General features: G+C 43.2%; 1 long non-coding RNA gene and 1 pseudogene across 1 annotated transcript; one reads left to right on the top strand and one right to left on the bottom strand.

Annotated features, from left to right (window-relative positions):
* LOC119140929 overlaps positions 1 to 518 on the bottom strand; it is a 37,898-nt pseudogene extending 37,380 nt beyond the window's left edge.
* A 1,715-nt stretch (positions 519 to 2,233) lies between these two features.
* Positions 2,234 to 9,642, top strand: LOC119140769. The gene is made up of 3 exons (XR_005101705.1): positions 2,234 to 2,527; positions 5,390 to 5,685; positions 9,490 to 9,642. It is a non-coding gene; the product is annotated as an uncharacterized LOC119140769 (long non-coding RNA).
* The last annotated feature ends 9,476 nt before the right edge of the window (positions 9,643 to 19,118 follow it).

Raw genomic sequence — 19,118 nt, 5'->3', positions numbered from 1 at the left:
AAGGGTTGCTTTTAAAACAACTAGCTATGATAATGCCAATGAAAATTGTAAATGGGCAACTTTCACAATTGCAACCCTAACATGTGTCAAATGATTATAACGCAGAACTCACAGCAGACTGTAACTCTCAGGCTGAGTTCTGGAATGCAGCATAACACATATTTTTTTTTTTTTTGCTTCTCTTATCTCTTCTGTAGAGTAGTACACACTCTTAACTTGCTTAATGATTAATAGGTGTCTGCACGCTTGTAGTGATATATAGCTATGTAACTGCATGAATGATTTCTGCCCTGAGCCTGGTGGTGCATGCAGCTGCGGTTTGTGTCTGGGCTCAGAGATGTAAATATGGGCTTCTCTGTTACAGTAAAGTGTCTCTGATTGCATATTAAAAAAAAAAAAAAAAGGGGGGGGGGGGCATGAAGGGAATGACCGCAGAGGCACGATTAGAGAAAGCATGTTATGTTTTGAACTTTCTGAAAATCTCTGCCAACCATGCGGTGCCTCCCATTGTGCGACATTTTGTGTCAATTGGTGACAAGCAGCAAAAGCATGAAGGTGTCTTAGTACGCATGAAAGACCCTCGTACCAGGCATTGGTCGGGATCCCACAAATTGTTAACTTGGGGGAGAGGTTATGCTTGTGTTTCTACAGACAAAGGTCTGTGATGGATCCCTGCTCACTGTGTGTGGCCTGAGCTTAGCGTGCTGCCACCAGTCAACCCAACAACTAATGTGTGGCCTCCTTACTGAACCAGTCCTTCTTTGGTGTGCCCTTCTTGACTTGCAGACATTGTTGCAAAAAAATGAATGTATGTGGGGAATGAAGAATCTTACTGAAAGCCTTGATATTTGGGATAATTGGTTGCCTCTGTATAATGTTAACCCACAAGAAGTTGATATTGTTGGCACTTTGAATGTTGATAATTGTCTTTATGTAGATGCTAATGTAGTAGGAGGCTATGATGGGACCATGACACCTGCATAAATCAACACGTGAACATGCTGATAAGCATAATGCGCTTAAACGCAATATAACTTTGGATGAAGCATGTAATGATGTAGTTGATTTATGGAACTGATGGGAACGTATTGCAGAGGTTCTTCTCTTATCCGGAGTAAAAGCAGGGAAACCATTAAAAGTTAAATCACCTTGTTTGTTAGGCAGTCAAGAATGCGAGTCAAATTTGCCAGCATTACATACAAAACAAAGCAACTATTGGGTTTTTGTTGTTGGCTCAAGGACATGGCTGTGTGGATTTGGATGGTATGTGCTGTGTGGGTTTTAGGCGCCCCATTGCAGCAACATGTTATCAAAATCTGAGAAAATGTCAGCCTTTTTGGCATCCATTCACTCAATTGGCAGTATTGTTTGTTTGCTATTGCCTTGGTTGCTGTCATGTTTGCAAGGGCCCTGCAGAACATGGCAAACCTGGTACTAGCTGTTCAAAAACAAAAAGGGGGAACTGTAGAATTGTACAGAACAGAGACAGTGGGTTGTTTTGACATCGATAATGTGCAGTTTTGGCCTTGCTTTGATGATGTGCAGCTGAGATCCTGCAGCAAAGAGTTAAATAGCTTTAAGGGAGTATGAGAAGAAACTAGGATGAGACAGAAACAAAGGAGGAATGTGATCTCACCTCTAGAAGATAAGGAAACAGCATGAACAGTAGAGAATAGCCTATAGTGAACAGCGCTAAGGAAAGTGTATGAATTTGACTGATCACTCAAACTCTATTCATAAGCAGCTTGCTGAGTTGAGAAAAAATGTACAGGCCATAAAGACTGAGAACAGGTTAACGGACTGGCTACAGAGTTAGGAAGTACTGGATGGTTAAAAGATTTGTTTCTGCACGGGATAAGGTATTAATTGCCATTGTAATCTTTTTAATGATATTGGGCTGTTGTTGCAGAATGGCTGTGTGATCATGGCCATGACTCCCTTAAAGATCTTTGTGAAACAAAGTTAGCGTAAGTTAGCTGAAGCAGGCCTTGCAGCTATGCTGAGGCATGCTGATAAGGAAGCTGAGAAAAACACTGACCTTGTGCCTAATGTTGTAAATAACTTTGAGGAATTCGCGTAGACAAGAGAGGAAAAAAAAATATGTAGCTAGCTATCCGCAGAAACTGCAAGTAGGAGGACGTATGAAAATGTAACCCTTTAGAGCTTAGCCAATCAGCAGATGACTTAGTAGGCATAATTAACTGGAACTGTATATAAGACATAATTGCGCCGTAATAAATCCGAAGCTTGCTTTATCACTCATATTGAGTTGGCTGCTTGCTTTCCCTCGCTCGTCAAAGTGGTGCCCGAGCAAGGGACCCCTAACCTTGTTCTTCACCGGACAGCGAGGACGGAGAAGCACTGGTAGCAGCGACCAGAGAGCAGAAGATCGGCTGATGCTGGCATCGTACCCGATCCGTGCTTGAGCCCAGGATAATTAAAGAAGGGGTTTGCCGTCCGTGAGCTGCTACCCAAGGGAAAAGGCTGCAACAAAGAGGACTTTAAGGAGTGCACAATGGAAAAAGAGGTAGCGCTAGCACTTTTACAATGCTTTATAGAAAAGCGGGGAGTAGGCCCTTTAAAAGATCTGGCCGGGTTAATTGCATTAGGTAAAGCAAAAGGATATTTTGCAGATCCTGAGTATATGTTTGAAGTAGAAGAATGGCGTAATTATGGGGATTGTTTATGGGATTTAGTAATAGATGATGATAAGGCAGCAAAAAAATTGATGAAATCATGGCATGAAGTTATTAATTGTATAAAAAGATATCAAGCAGAAAAGCGCCTTGCTGCAGCAGTAACAAGCCGACTTGCAAGCGCAGATCCTAATGCAGGAAAAATTATGCCATGTGAAAATTACATTCCAATACCCCCTTTATCACAAACAGTGCTCTCTGTACCACCTATAGAGCCCACTGTACCACCTATAGACCCTTCGTGTCCTCCGCCCCCCTTCCGGCGAAGTAGCCTCGGGGGGGCCAGAGGGCGGGGACACATCTGACGAAAGTGCTGCTGAGGAAGAAAATAGCAGTGGGCAGTCAATACAAAATTAAAAAAAAAAAAAAAAAAAAAAGGAACAAAAAATACAGTAAACGAACTGGTGCGTTCTACGCACATTAATTGGCAAAAATAGCACAAGAAGCAGCTGCTCAGGGATATTTGATATTGCTGAGCAAGTCAACCCCCCACAGCTTTCCCTGTAACGTATCAGATGAATGCCGCTAACCAAAGACAGGGAACCTGGGAGGCTTTGATTGGAAAATATTAAGTCAGTTACGTAGTACAGTGAATGAGTCAGGCCTCCACAGTGAGCCCACCAGATATACCTAACTTTATGAAAGGGCCGTTATTGTGCCAGTGTATTCTGGAGAATAGTAACAGTTACACCAAAGGCATTTTAGTAACCCTGCCCTTAGATTCTTCTGTAGAAACAATGCTAGAGCGAATGAGTTGGGTGCCAGTAGGTCAGCAAGCCTTGCTAGTGGAAGCAATCCAAGCAGGTTAGGGAGAGATTTAGTGCAAGCCCAAAGTCAGGCTTTTGCAGCGCTTGCGCCTCTGCGCCCCCCTGGGGCTACCGCGCCCCCAAAGCCAGCGACCACCACGCGCCGAGACTTCCCCTGCTATCGATGCGGGAAGCCAGGACATACCCATGACCGATGTCGACAACGTCAAGTGTGGTGCCAAAATTGTCAGCGAGGGACCCACAGCACCAACGTCTGTCGGCAGATGGGAAACGAGAAACCGAGCGCGAGGAGCCGCAGCGCGTCGACCCCAATCGCGACTCCTGTCACCTTCACGACACCCCCTCCAGGAGACATGACCAACTCTTATCGGCAGACACCGTGTTACAACCCGCCACCCGAAGGAGCCTCGGCCTGGACCTGGCAACAGCAGTAGATACAACATTAATTGACAACCGACCACAATACATCGCAACTCGTGTCCGAGGACCTCTGATAATTAATGGACAAAGTTATGGTGCTCTATTATTAGGGCGGCCTTCTGGTAGTTTAAAAGGGCTGTTGTAAAGTGTGTTGTTATAGTAATAATTGTTATCATTGCACTCGTATGTTTAAGCTGTGCTCTCTCTTGTATTCAAAATTACTCGAGCATGTAACTGCACAAGTTTTGCTTGCACAAAGAGAAAAAGGGGGAAATGTTGCAGAATGGCTGTGTGATCATGGCCATGACTCCCTTAAAGATCTTTGTGAAACAAAGTTAGCGTAAGTTAGCTGAAGCAGGCCTTGCAGCTATGCTGAGGCATGCTGATAAGGAAGCTGAGAAAAACACTGACCTTGTGCCTAATGTTGTAAATAACTTTGAGGAATTCGCGTAGACAAGAGAGGAAAAAAAATATGTAGCTAGCTATCCACAGAAACTGCAAGTAGGAGGACGTATGAAAATGTAACCCTTTAGAGCTTAGCCAATCAGCAGATGACTTGTAGGCATAATTAACTGGAACTGTATATAAGACATAATTGCGCCGTAATAAATCGAAGCTTGCTTTATCACTCATATTGAGTCGGCTGCTTGCTTTCCCTCGCTCGTCGCAGGCTGTGTGTGGAATTGCTTTATGAGAATGATGAACTGAATGATAAAAGGGGTCTGGATCGCTCAAAAACAAAAAGGGGGATTTGTAGGGTGGCTGGAAGACAACAGATGTATTATGAGCAATCCAGACCAAGTAACTGTTGTAATAGCAGGCCAAGCAGGCTGAAGCTGTAACAAGCTGCAGATGTTGTGAAGGACATATGCAAGGCCAAGGGAGACAAAGAAACTGTATTCGCAGAGAGATAAGAGAGTTGGACAGAAAGATGAGAAAAAGCAGGATGCCTGCACAAGGGGGGAGCAGCGTGTGGGCACCACACCGGGACCAATCATAGGGGAGGTGGAAGCGTGTGAACGAGTAGTTTTAACCTATCACCTTGTACATAACAAAGTGTGCGTAGCGTGTGTATTTTTAGCTGGGGTATAAATGGTGTGGGTCTATTAATAGCACCTGTAGAGTATAAATTGCTGTGAGTCTATTAATAAAGTGGCACTAGCTTGATCACATTGTCTATAAGTTGTGTCCGAGCCTTCTGCGTCAACACATATACATTTTATAAAATAACACATTGTATGTATACATTGTGCATGTATATAGCTGAGTTCGGGTTTTTTTTAACAAATGAAAATATAGGACTTCTCTTCCGCTCACTAATGGCCAAACCTCCGTCAAATCAGGCTCTCTGTGATTTAGGCTTCAAGGAGTCAGTGTTAGACCAGGTATAGAATTTGGCACCCTAAGCCAAAATCCTTTGAGTTCTGAGCTGGGAGCCTCCATCCCATCACACACCTCCAGACTTGTATTATTTGGAGATTTTTAAACTTTTATGTTGCCTTTCAGAGAACAATGCGAGGAGCTTCATGTACATTGGATAACGAATCATCAGAAGGAATTGTGTGCAGACCAGCTGGCCCAGCTAGCTCTGGAGGAGGAACTGAAAAAGCAACAGAAGAAGAAGATGTTTCCAGAGCTTTGGAAAGAGGATAGGTTGGCTAAGGAAAAGCAAGAGGTGGTGAATATGCAGAAGTCAGCAGAAGAGAATCAGGAAATCCTGAATGTGCTCAGTGCCCAGGTAGCAGTGCTCAGTGCTCACAAAGAGAGGCGAAGCAGCTGAGGAGGAAGAGGCTCGATTGCTGGTAATTTCCATATAATTTGCAATTTGGCATTGTGTATAAGGCCCTCCTAATGATAGGTTTACTAGATATTTAGATTAATCCATACCTTATTTGTATCTTCACCGATTCCATTAGTATCTGAGACTGCCCTATTATGCTAAGCCTCTTTTCCAGAGCTGTGGCAAATGCATTCCTGTTTACAGAGGGAAATACATCTTTTGAAACTTCGCATTGTAAAGGATTTTGGCATTCAAGGCCTCTCAGAGCTTTTGTGGGAAATGGAAATGTTTTTAAGCTTTTGCCAGATATTTTTGCAGTTTTCTGATTTCCAGTTTCCTGTGGGATAGCTAGTCTTGTGTCCCAGCTGTAATGCATAACACTAGATCTCAGATCATGATATATATGTTTAATCATCACAGTAAGTGCACCCCAGAAGGGAAGGTGAGCCAGGAGCCAAAGGTGACAGCAAGGCAGGCGGGTATGCTGTCCTCTCCAACAAGAGTCCCACAATACCCGAAGGAATGGAGCAGAGCAGGTCTGCTGACAGTAACCAGGGTTGTCATCTAACAGTCCAAACTGCTCGGCAGGTCTGTAGCGATGAAATCCAAGATGAAGGCAGCAAGTCAAGTCAGCAGGTTTGAAGCAGGATCGAACTTAGGCACAGGGATAACTACAGCGTAGGTTACGCAGGCAGCGCCAAAGGCGAGAACCTGAGCTTAACTGCAGCTCCCAAGCGACTCCTCTCAGCCCTTTCTCATACTGCTCTTTCCCAGCTCACTGATCCAGGGGTGATGTCAGGGCTGGCTGTGAGCACAGGCAGCCAAGCCGCTGCAGAGAGGTTGCAGAGCCTGTTGGTACACTCAGGACCCTGACACATACATGAGGAGACATATTGATATGAAAAATCCCGACTGCTTATGCTCCAGCTGACTGAATTTCAGAATCTACTTTTTCTTTTTTTTTTAAAAAAACAAATTAGCAAGCAGTGCCTAAGTTTTCTCACCTATCGGTGCTGGCTACTGTTGAGCATCACATCGCAGGAGGCATTTGGCTACCTTGTCCCAACTGTTTGGCTACTACCCTATTTTTTTCCTCAGCTCTCCCCAGTCTAGACTTGCTGTAGTGGTGCTGGCTTTTGAACCAGGCTTGCTAGTTCACAGTATTCTGTGTTGACTTTGTGAGTTATGGGAGACTAGTTCAGACTTGGTCTTTGTTTTACGGCTATTTACATGTAGTTGACTGATCACTCAGGGTACTCTGTCAGGCACTGGAAGCTGATGTTGGCAAGATATATAATTCACTACTTTTTAAAAATAATGACAGTAATGAATCTTAAAGCTTTGAAAATCCTGGCTGTAAAACAGTAGAGTCCTTATTTCAAGCTAGGCTGTAATGTTTCACTTATTTAAAACACAGAATAATATATTTTCTTGTAACAACTTTTAAGGCACTGTCAAACCTCCCAGGCAAAGATGACTTCTACGTAACTGGCCTTTTCAGAAAAAATGCTATTAGAATAGAAGACTTTGTAGCTTCCCCTGAAGACAGTTGCCTTGGGCACTGTCAAGAGGATACATTTCTGGTGAAGTGGATTAGTCTCTGAAAAAAAAGCCTTCTTCAAAGGGTCTGTAAAGGAGAGTTTCTGTGTTAAAAATGGGATGTAATCCGTTTTCAGCAGAAGAGAGATGTGACAGATGGTCCCATTACAAGTTTCTCAGTGTGGTGTTGGTAGCCTCTAACGATCAGGGGTCGCTAAGTTTCTCTGTGTGTAGTAATTTCTTCTGGTTGTTGCAATGGACACAGATTATGTTGTGAAGTGAAACTCGCACCTTTTCCATGATAGACTATATATGTGTATCAGGATATCTCAGGCTGGATGACAAAACAGACAGCAATTTTTGCATTAGCTACATTACCTACATAGCTGCCTTCCTCCCCCTCTGTCTTTTCTCTCCATTAAAAAATTGTGATTTATTGAGAAGGTAATTGAAATTGTGTTATTCTGGCTGTAGTCTCACAAATGTTAGATGGGTTTCTGCCACTGGACTTTGGTCCTGGCTTGAAGATGGATGGTTGTTAACAATTTCTTTGTACATTTACAATGTTGTGTTACCCCATCGTATAAACTTTCATAGAATAAGCACCATGGATCCCATCCTTGGCTACTCTCATACAACTTCACTGATGTCAGAATTCAGCCTGAGACATGTGCCAACTTGGCCAGTAGACTGCTGTTTCCACTTTCAGTCTTTACTGTTCAGAGTTTTTTGGATTATTATTCTGTGGCTCAGATAATATAGGCTGAGTTTCAAAGCTGTTTTACCAGCTTCTGCAGGAATTTGGGACTATTCAGGCAGATAGCAAAGTCAGCTTTGGCTTTGAAATGCAGCAAGAATCAGAGAGTGCTTTATGTCCAGCATAACAATTTGTTCCTTAGGAAGTGCAGCTTGTACTTCCATATGGGAAAGATGAGACATGCTGTGTATGACAAACCTGCTGATGCATTTTAGAAGATTTACATTACAAAAGAGACATTTAATTTAAAAACAGGTTGACAAAAAACTGTGTACCTTCAAGACTGCTGAAGCATTTGTTTCATAAGACCTGTAGATATAGTTAATGATGGTTACATACTGTTTTATGACTATGTTTGAGTGCATTTGTACTTCTAAATGCAAATGCAGGATGTTCAGGAATTATGCTAAGTTACTTTATTGATGCTATTTTGGGTTTATTTTTTCAACTAAATAATCTTGAATACACATATACTTGTTTGATCTTGAATACACATTTGCTATTTTTCATTTGTTTTTTCTTAAGAACTCAGCGTTACTGTCCATTTTTCTGTTCTTTCCAATATGAAGTAGAATGGTTTGAAGCCATGGAAATTCAGTAACTGCCCATCAAAATATAAGGATCCAATTACTTACTTTGTGCAATCTCATGTCCAGTAGAGATGCAGTGCTCTGAACATCCAGAACAGATGCGGGACAGATAATATAAGCAGAAACAGGAGGAACACATGGCTCTGTTAGTGGTTATGGCTTTGCGTGAAGCCTTGGAGCACTGAGGGGCTGGAGCATGTCCAGAGCTGGGCAGGGGGCTGGGGAAGGGGCTGGAGCACAAGTCCTGTGGGGAGTGGCTGGGGGAACTGGGGAGGGTCAGCCTGGAGAGGAGGGGGCTGAGGGGAGACCTTCTGGCTCCCTACAACCCCCTGACAGAGGCTGGAGAGAGGGGGGGTTTGGCTCTTCTCCCAGGGAACAAGCGACAGGAGAGAGGGAACGGCCTCACGTTGTGCCGGGGGAGGTTTAGGTTGGGAATGAGGGAAAATCCCGTCATGGAAAGGGTGGCCAAGGCCTGGCACAGGCTGCCCAGGGAGGTGGTGGAGTCACCAGCCCTGGAGGGATTTCAAAGACATGTAGATGTGGCGCTCAGGGCCATGGGTTAGCGGTGGGCTTGGTGGTGCTGGGTTAACGGTTGGGCTCGATGATCTCAAAGGTCTTTTCAAACGTAAGTGATTCTATATGTGCTGCAGTGATACTGATTTCTCTAAACAATGACTGCCTGCTTGAAGTATTGGAGAACACCAGGCATTCCAGTGTTTTGGTATTGAAGTGCATGTGATAATTAAAGAGAAAAATCCTGAGTCTAATGAATGATATGCTAAAATGTTCATGCTTTCTAATGGATGATGCTAATTCTCTAATGTCAGCCAGAAAGGCTTTAAATATTTATCTTCGCTTTTCAGTGTTTCCAATCAACTAGTTCTAGCCATCACTTAGGTATGGCAATGATTTTACAAACTGGTTATTTTTACCGTTGTAGGAAGAACAGCAGCAACTGCTTAGATAGGAAATGAACGATGGAGAACCTACAGAAACAGAAGGAATGCAAGGATACATTGCTCAGTGCAGCACAAGACAAGAAGCATCATCTTAATGAGAAAAACAAGGTGAACTTGCCCTAGAGTTGAAGATCCTAGAAAAATCTCTTCAGGAACCCCCCAGTGAGGATGCTGAGGAAAAAACAAAAAGAAAAGTAAGCGCTAAGGTGTTCATTGTGAAGTTGTGGGGCAGCACCTCATCTAGACTAATTTTGTGGCCCTTAGTGAACTTCACAGTATAAATTGAGATCAGACACAAGCCCTTTTCTCTAAAGAAGTTGCCTGCTTTTGTTGCATGGCCTGTTGCCATCTCCTCCTGCCAGCTCTCTGCTTCTCAGAAGCAACCCATTTTCTGTTAAAACCACGTGATTGCTAGACAAAAGAAGGGGGCTCTCAGGAAATGCTGGAATCTTGTCCCTCCGTGCTGATTTCATTGTGTATAAATCACCTGAGCTTTTTTCATCCTTAGACTGTATGGTTGTAATGGAGGTTAGAAAAAAATATTTTTTGTCATGGATCTGATTTATTAAATATTCATAACTGCAGAGGAAAGTAAATATTTAACTTCAAATTCAATACTAATAAATAGTTTTAAATATTTAATAGCTATATATAGATGCAAAAACTCACGTTAAGTATCTTGCAGATGCCATGAAATGATGGATGTGTGTCTCACTTGCTAAATTTAAAACAAATTGATTGTCCAACTTCAGGGTGAAAACAGGTCTCAGGGTAACTTTGAGACAGAGCAGGGAGCTGCATTCATTACTCTGCTCAAGGTATTTGGAAGCTCATGCAGTTTAGGGAAGTTGTATAAACTCACTGTTAGACCTTGGCACAAATTTAGAGGAGATGATATTTATTCTTATATTTATTGGATCCAAAGGCTTCTAATGCAGGCGATGGCGAGTAGCCTGCGATACCGAAAAATCGGAGACAGAACTCTCTAATACCCGGTTTGGAGTGTTAGAAGGCAGGCATGCTTTATTTTTGGTGCTGGATGCACGGGGGATAAGTTCTGACCAATGTGCATACCAACTTTGTTCACTGTTTGTCTTTATATGTCCAATCTATGCATATTAATGACATTTCTGAGAAACTATTAGCATATTCATTACAGTTCCAAGAACTACTTATCATATTTACACATTTACTATGCATGTGTGGTCTAATGGGTCAGGGGTCCTCTGGTGGTCGATTGGAACATCTTCATCCTCTTCATCATCTTCCTCTTCTTTTCATGACCTTCTCTTCTTCTGGCCCTGTTTCAGCACTCTTGGCTCGTGTCTTGGTTTTGGATCGGTTCTTATCTACTTAGTAGCTAAGCTATACAATGCAGCATTCTACTAGTAGCTAAATTACATAATACAGCCTCGCACAGCTTGGCAATGTCATGGATACATTAGTTGCAATGCTTACAGTTAAGCACACCTGTAAAATTCCCCTGGTTATCACCTGGTTAGCTGTGAAAAGTTTGTAAACTCTGTGTTGTAGGCAGCTGAGCTGCTATGAGGGAAAGGGTCACTCTCTGTTTGTTCTGCTCTTACGCTGTTGTCTAGGCACTGCCAACTGGCCAGGAAGAAGATTCTGCACAGCTCTTTCCCATGACAGGGTTTGGAATGGAGCTCTAGGCTCCCAGTTCCCATGTTGGCCCCAGACTACCACTTCTCATCATGTTTTGAAAGGCTTTGTTGAACTAATTAACTCAGAGCTGCAAATGTCTGTGTTTGCAGCAAGAGCTGTTGAAGGAGCAGCAGACTTACCTGGCACACCTAGCTCAACAGCTGGAGGAGGAGAAACAGTGAGAAAAGGAGGTGGACAAGCTCCTCGATGAAGAGTTGGCAAAGGTTTGGGCCAAGAAGGCTGAACAAATGTGATTAGAAAAGGAGGATAGAAAGCAGCTACTGAAAGATGTCCTGAATACAAGACAACTGCAGTTTGAGAAGTGCAAGTAGTAACAGCTCGCTGTCTGTGCACCAAACTTACTGCGTGAATGCAAGCCGTGGCAAAGGCAGATAGGGTACGACACATGGCTTTTGGGAAGACCATCTGGCCCAGCATGCACAGGCTGTATGGTTGAGTGGACAACAATGCTACCGTCTCTGAATCTGCATCTGAAACTTTACTCCTACGGGCATTCCTTACGCTAATTTCCTATTGCTATTACCAGAGCAAAGCTTAGTAAAGTAAGGCTTGCATGAGGAATCAGTCATTATTATTAATTATTGTTATTAATAAGTTCTGAATATATTTTTTATTCAAGTGGATGAAAAACAAGCTGAGAATACACTTGTTTGTGTGCCTCTTCAGAAGCAACAAAACTCAGGCTTGCTGTTTAGGCTACTTGGCTTGAATTCACTTTGCTGTTCCTTGAAACTTAGCAGTGCTGTTACCTTCTGAAAGCGATTTTTTTGGGTTTTTTTGGGTTTTTTTGCAGTGCAGAGAAATGCAAAGGAGCAGCAAGAACTTGCTCAAGAGAGGAAGTTATTACCTGAAGCAATCGCAGAACTCAAGCATATAGAAAAAGAAAGACATGCAAGGTATTTTTCTTTCATTTTGTTGCAGCTCAATCTTTTAAGCTTCTGGGTAGGCTAATTCTCATTTTCAGATAAGTCTTAAGAGCACTGGGTGGACTTTCTTCTTTTCAGAGAGCCTCTGCCACCATGCAGCCTCTCAGCTCTGAACTGCTCAATAGCAGCCCTATTATATTGCAATTGGTATTAAATCACTAATTCTGATCTCATTGTACAAATAATGATGTTTCATTATATATCCTTGTTTTGGGCTTTTGAGACCATCGTGCGACTTACATATATGTTATTAAATACACCCCCTCATATTCCAAGCTGTTATTATGAATGGCAGAGGTTTGGGGAGGAGGGTTAATGAAAGGTTAGTTTGTTACTTACCTAGGAGAACAAGTGTGTTCAGGCTTATTGCTGAACTCCACCCACACACATGCCCTAAACAATCGTATAGGCAGCCACCAAAACACCAGGCTGCTGTGTGTAACCCAGCTGCATGGGATTCTGCTTATCTCACAGCTGAGGGTGAGAATATAGTTATACGCAGTAGCTGAAATGTTCCTCTGGGTGTCATGCAAAGCTTAGGGCAAAGGGCCTTAGTTCACTTATTCCATTTCCCTTTTGTACTCCTGCCCTTGCTCCACACTTGTCTGTGGGAGGTAACCGGGTAGCTCATTCCAGAGCCAGTATCTGTTGTGTTCTCTGATGGCTGCGTTGGTAACAATCTCCTGGCTACGGCAGAAATCTCACCCTTCAGAAGGAAACATGCCGGGCTTCATTTTGGATATGCTTCACTCAGCAAAGGTGGTGTTCAGTGGTGTTGGTGTTTGTGGTTCAACGCGTTGCATTAGTGCACAAGTCTTGACTTGCTGGCATTTTAAGTGTCTGTGTGAGTCTGTGTGACTCCTGCTCTAGAAGTGCCTGAACACGTAGGTAGATTTCCACTGCTTCTCCAGAGGGTGGTCAAAGTAATATATGAGTCTCGAGGTAGAAGGAAGAATGATTACTTCTGACAGCCATTTCCCTAGATTATTAGTACAAAGCCGCAGCAGGAGCCTGCACCCTGCCTCCCCTGTTGGCAGTAACTTGTAATCTTCAGAATGAGGGAGTGGGGAGTGGAGATGGGGTCTAAGGCTGCAGCAGCAATGAGCATGAGCTGGGAAAGGACTCAGGCCTGACGCTCTCATTCTCTGTCCTCTCACTGCCACTGTGAGGGGCAGTGAAGCAGTGAAGGGCATGCTGATTGCAAGGAGTTGTTCTTACTCTTTTTTTTTTATTTTTTATTTTTTTTAAGCACTGATTTTGCAATCTGCTCTATCGGATACAACAGAATGCAATTAATTCTCTAAAGATTGTTTAGGTTAGCATGTAGCATTTGGTTAACAGAGTGGTAGTTATTCTTAACACCTAAAAGGAGTTTTGAATGGTTCTTTATTCTATGGTTGAATGCTAACAGATTAAATAATAATAAATAAAAAGTTGTTTATTTTTTTACCTACACTTCATAAATAATCTATTTGCATGCTGTTTCCAGAAAAGTAAAGGAAGCAAAAGAATACTAAGAACAACTCATGGCTCAAATTGCCTATTGACAACAGGCCCGTGATGCTGAGGAAGAAGAGAAGCAGCAAGAATATGAATTGGGTCTATCAGCAGAGAGAGCTTACCAAGAAAGGATACAGGACATTCTGTCAAGGCCTTGTGAGAAACTAGTGAACACCCATCCTTTGAGAAGAAAACTAACGTCTAACTCTCAATATCAGTTACTATGATATTTTAGCTCACTCAGTTGCCTTTAAAAACGTTTTCTAAGGATGTTTATAATTGACTCGAGTTAGTGCTTCTCCACTGTGACGCTCAAAATATTTAACTGGAAAATACAAGAATTATTATTTTAAAAGTTATTTTTTCCCATGGATTTTTTTGACAAAATGACTGGTCCAAATCAAAGCACTTAATCTTTTCATACAAGAATACTGTATGTTCTCTGCAGTATAACAGTGTATTATTATGACACGAACGATATGTAGGCTTTCTTTAAAATCTGGACAAAGAAAATTTGTAGAAGAGTTTCAGCAAACTTTTATTAAAATGCCTTTCCATCTGCAAATATTTGCAGAATTTTTTTTGCATTTAGACAAAAAGTACTTGGTGATTTATCTTAATCTTCCTTGTTAAAGGAAAAACAATGAATTCTTCTAATATGGCATGGGCAGTAAAGAGCTGATACTGCTTTGCATATATTCTGATAGCTGTTGAATGATCTGTGGAATATCAGAGTCTCAAAACTAGTCTGAGACCTCTGCTTGGACAGAATTAATTGTGCAGGACTGAAGCTATCATTTTCTTGCAAAAAGGGGTATTATTTATCATTTTGATGGCAACTCTGCTTCTTTGGATTGCCACTAATACCACACTCTGAACACACAGAATGGGGCAGGTGGAGCACCAACATTTTACAATGGAGCAACACAAAAAATGGCCAAATGTTAACAAGAAGGTCTCAGAAGGGTTTTGCCAGTGGGGAGGAGGGACACCTCCTCAACAACCTCTTGGCTCCCCATATTACTGGTCAGATTGTCCTTTATGCAGGAGGAGCAGTGGGTGGCACAAGGAGGACAGGTGGGAGCAATTCAGCTTCTCCTCATAGCATTGCCCTCGACCAGCTCCCTGGTATGTATTTCATTAGTTTCTCCTCTGTCCTTTTCAGAGGAGGGAAGTGAAGAATCAATTTCTTTATGTCCTTTCTTGCTCACAGACTTTGTGGCATTTGGAAATGTTTTTTTTTTAATCTTCTTTGTTGCATTTTCCCATTTGAGCCTTTGCTGCTGCTTATCTGCAGATGTTTCCCTCTCCTCCTTCAGCTTCCACCATCTTTCCTCCAGCCCCTGCTTTTCCACTCTTTTCCTCCAACTTCTATCCCTCACTAAGAAACCTCCTCCTACCATCTTTCTCCTCCCTCCCTTTCTTTTTTCTGTGTTTGGCTCCCTGTTGGCAAGTACCAGGACTCTTGTGTGTGTGAATATGAATGGGTGCACAGAGAAGCTGATACGTGGCCAAGATTGGAGGCCAGGAGCCTCAGCTCCCAGACCTCTTGGAGCAAATCAGGAATAAACTGCCTGCACAGTCACCTCATCTTGTTTTAAAGCAGAAAAGAAGTTGACAAATGCTTTTTGTCTGTGGAGAAAGCCCTACAGCTGTTTGCAAAAGGCCAGGTAGAGGTGTATTAATCTGAAACAGTATCAGTGATCTTAGCAGAGCAGCCCAGCTAATTATGGGTGTAAACGGTGGAAGAACCTGGCTCAGAGAAGTTGTCCTGCTGAGGGGCAAAGGAGTGTGGTGGGGTTTTATCCTTGCTTACAGACAAAACTTCTCTGAGAGCCACTTTCTGAGATAGCAGATGAGGAGACAAGTTCACCACCTGCTACCATCCAGACAGGTGACTAGACAGAGCAGAGCCTCTTCATGTCTAGTTCCTTCAACTTGAATCCAAACAGGATCTGTCTCCTACAGACACAGAGAAAGGAAACATTCATCAATGTGAAAATGCTGCAAAGCAGGAGAGGTGGCTCGTTAGTCGGGATGTCTGGTCCTTGCACAGTGCTTTTCAGCAGCCGTCTCCAAAGCTGTACAGAGGACTTCAGAGCTGCTCCTCTTATTTTGCAAGTGGGAAAAGGCCATCCCAGATAATGGAAATAGTTTAATCAGTCTGGAGAGCTCTGGTAGTCATAGGTCTCTGCTCTCACTGCTGGGTCAAATTGGCAGAATGATTAAGAGCTTAATTTCCTGGTCTGCCACAGACTCCTGGTGTGGCCCTGTGCAAGCAATGCAGATTTTTCTTTACTACTGTGACCTGTCTTTGAAAAATGAACATAATAGCACATTCAGAATTTCAGGATTAATTAAAGCACGTTATTAAAGGCTGTGATACTGTCATTGGGTACACCCAATATGAGAGGCAAAAAATGCCACTTTGGTGAGCTAGGTGAATTTGAGCCATCCAGAACCATAATAAATCCTTCTTTAATAAAATAATAACTCAGACAAGGTGGTCAGAGCTACAAGCATTTATAAAGTGTCTGAGCTCCTGCTCCTGGAGGCAAAACTCCTCTGCAATGAACATGAAGTCTGCACAAAAATAAAAAGATCAGACTGGGAGAGGTTTGCCTTCAGCAGAAATTAATTCCCATGGGATAATGGGCAACCAAACTTGAAATCTGTGGTTGGTGAACACATTGTTGGGGCTGACCCCTTTGCTGCTGAGTGTTCTGTAGACCTCAGGTTGGCTGAGAAGAACAGTTAAGACTCATACCAGGCTGCTGAGTGGCTGGGTGGGTCAGCAGACTCCTCTTGCTGCCCCTAACAGTTGAATGAGCGACGTGGTAAGAATGATTTTGTGTATCAAGACTGAAGAATTTCCTTAATCCTATTGATGTCCATCTTCTTCCAGTTCCTTTAATGTCCTCACAGCAAACTGGGCAAATAGAGTGCTGAGTAGCATGTTTCAAAGTGTGGTTGTGCCTTTGCCTCCCTCCTACCAACTCTCATGTTAGATTTGTGACTTACAGAACCAGCAAAATGGATCTGAAACTGCAGCTTACAGGTCCTGAGAACCCCAGGAGTGTTAGCTACTACTCATATGTATGGTATTTTACACCAAGTGAGCAATCCTGGAGCCAAATTTCTACTAAATGGAGAGCACAGGGACACTGCTGGTAAGTGAAGCAGCCTGGTCCATAGCTAGGTGACCTCTCCCTGCACCAGGGCTGTGAGCAACCCAGAGATGAAACCACTGTCATTTAAAAAACAGGCAGTTACAGCCTCTTAACTTATACAGGTACTAGAGCTTTGAAAAATATTCTTTCCTTTGTTTGTTTTTTTTTTTTAATTACATTTTGCACGTTGACAGAGGAAGAGTGGAGGTGTGGAGCATGTGGGTGACTTGCCTGTGGCAGGGCTGGGAGAATGCCAGTCCCTGATCGCATCATCCCAGACCCACTCTACTGTTTAAAACCTTGGTGCTTGCCAAGGCTATAAGACTTTTCTGCACCCACCTGTCTGCTCACAAGGGCTTTTATATTGAGGTTTTTGGCCATGCATGAGGCATTGAGCTGGGAAGCAGTTCCTGGTGCCCTGTGGTATGACGCTAGCTTAGTCTCTGCTCCCTGGAGCTGGGCTGCAGGCTCCCAGGGCTGTGGGAGCACCTTCAGGGCTGGAGGCTCACTGCAAAGCTACATCTAGCTTTGGATAGAATCAGTTTTATTTGCAGGAAAATCTATCTTTGTTAATTATTCATTGTTTTAAAACCTCAATTAATTTTATCATTATTTTAATACAGGTAGGAACACTTGCTGCAGAAACAGCCAGTGCAACCATGCCCAGGGTACAGTGACACTTACAGCCCCAGCCAGACCCAAAGATCATGCCCAGACACGTAGGATGTGGTGACTTCTGCACAACCCGGGAGGAAGGAAGTCTGGATTTGAGGTCTTTGGGATGCCTGTGCATGCAAAAATTCAGGACCTGGAGTTGTGTTTAGTAACAGTCAACTCTGTCCTAATGACATTTGGAGCTGTCTGAATTGATGTTCTGTATTTTTACATTACTTGCTACTGTGCCCTGCACAGGGGGTACCATATACAAGAGACATCCAGTGAAAGCACAAACCTTTCCCTGAAAACCTTAATGTACACACAGAGAGTTTAAAGTACTTTGAACTGTGCAAATATTGCCCCTAATTTTGAGGAATAAGGTTGACTCAGCTCTCATTTTACCCCTGGCCATGCACACTCTCAGCAAGAGATCCTCATGCAAAGTACTTCTGTGGAGGATTTTGGGATGGGGTTGTCAGTGTTAATGTACTGCTTGTGCATTGAAATTCAATGCTGTAACTGTAGTTTGGGGGTCAGGGGATTTCACTGCAGAAATGCTGGTTCTTCCTGCCCATCTGAATTCAACAGCAAACTGGCTCCTCTACCTAAACAAAACCCCAGAGCTGATGTGGAATGATGGGGTGCCTGTTGCAGAGCAGATAACTACACTCCTAACCTCCAGTGTCAGCACTGTTCTCACCTCACTGGGCCCTCCAGAGTCCCTTACCACTCTGTGCCATCACCTGTACATCTGTCTGTCTGTCCCTGGGGTATCCATATGTCATGGCAACACAAGGACAAGCCTGGAGGAACACATGCATCTCCCACACCTGTCCTGTACTTGCAAGGAAGCCACTGGCTCTGCTTAGAAGAGAAAAAAGTCGTGGTATTTGGTTCATTTTCACCTCTAAGTGCCTTTGACATGAATGCAAGAGGTGGTACTGTAAAATGCTATTTAAGAGCCAGTGCTCGTTAAATATGATCAACACAAGTTTTGATTCCCAAATGAAAAGAAGCTTCTCTGTCCTGAAGGAGACAATTTCCAGCAACTCAGCACTTAGGATACACTTCAGGAGAGGTCCTGGGAGAAGCAGGGGGCCTGGATGAGGAGAGGCTGGCTGGAAGAGGAGCCTGGAGAAGGAAGAATCCGGATGCAGCAGAGGCAATAAGCAGGGTGGTTTGGCCTGAAGATGATGGAGAAACAGCATGGACAGTAGATGAACTGTTGGAACCTTGTGGGGGATTGATGGCTGTGCTGGGGCAAGGTGTGGGAGCTACTTATTGAAGTCAGTCTGGGATGGGGTGGTAAAAGTCTTGTTGCAGCTTGATAGTTTTGATAGTGCTGTGACAGCTATGTTTGTTTCTAGCTTGCACAACTCTGTCAATACAGAAGTGTGTTAGAACCTGCTGTCCATTGGGGCTTTGTGGGTGTTCTTGTGGTCAGGCTAAATTCAAACTATGGTACTTAAAGCATTTTTAATCTTCAGATTGCTCTATGAACACTAATCCTCCAAGCATCCTGAAACAAGTAGGTTAAGTATGATTTTCATTGTGGAGAGACTTGTTCCATGATGCAGAGAATTAGTGTTGGATCTGGGATTAGAGCTGGCATGACCCCTGGTAATTAATTATTCACTGGGTTTGGCTCTGCCTTTGTTTGCTTCGGGTATTTTT

The sequence above is a fragment of the Falco rusticolus genome, chromosome W, assembly GCF_015220075.1.
Source record: "Falco rusticolus isolate bFalRus1 chromosome W, bFalRus1.pri, whole genome shotgun sequence".
In the NCBI taxonomy this organism is placed as follows: domain Eukaryota; kingdom Metazoa; phylum Chordata; class Aves; order Falconiformes; family Falconidae; genus Falco; species Falco rusticolus.
This window is presented reverse-complemented; position numbering and strand designations above follow the sequence as displayed.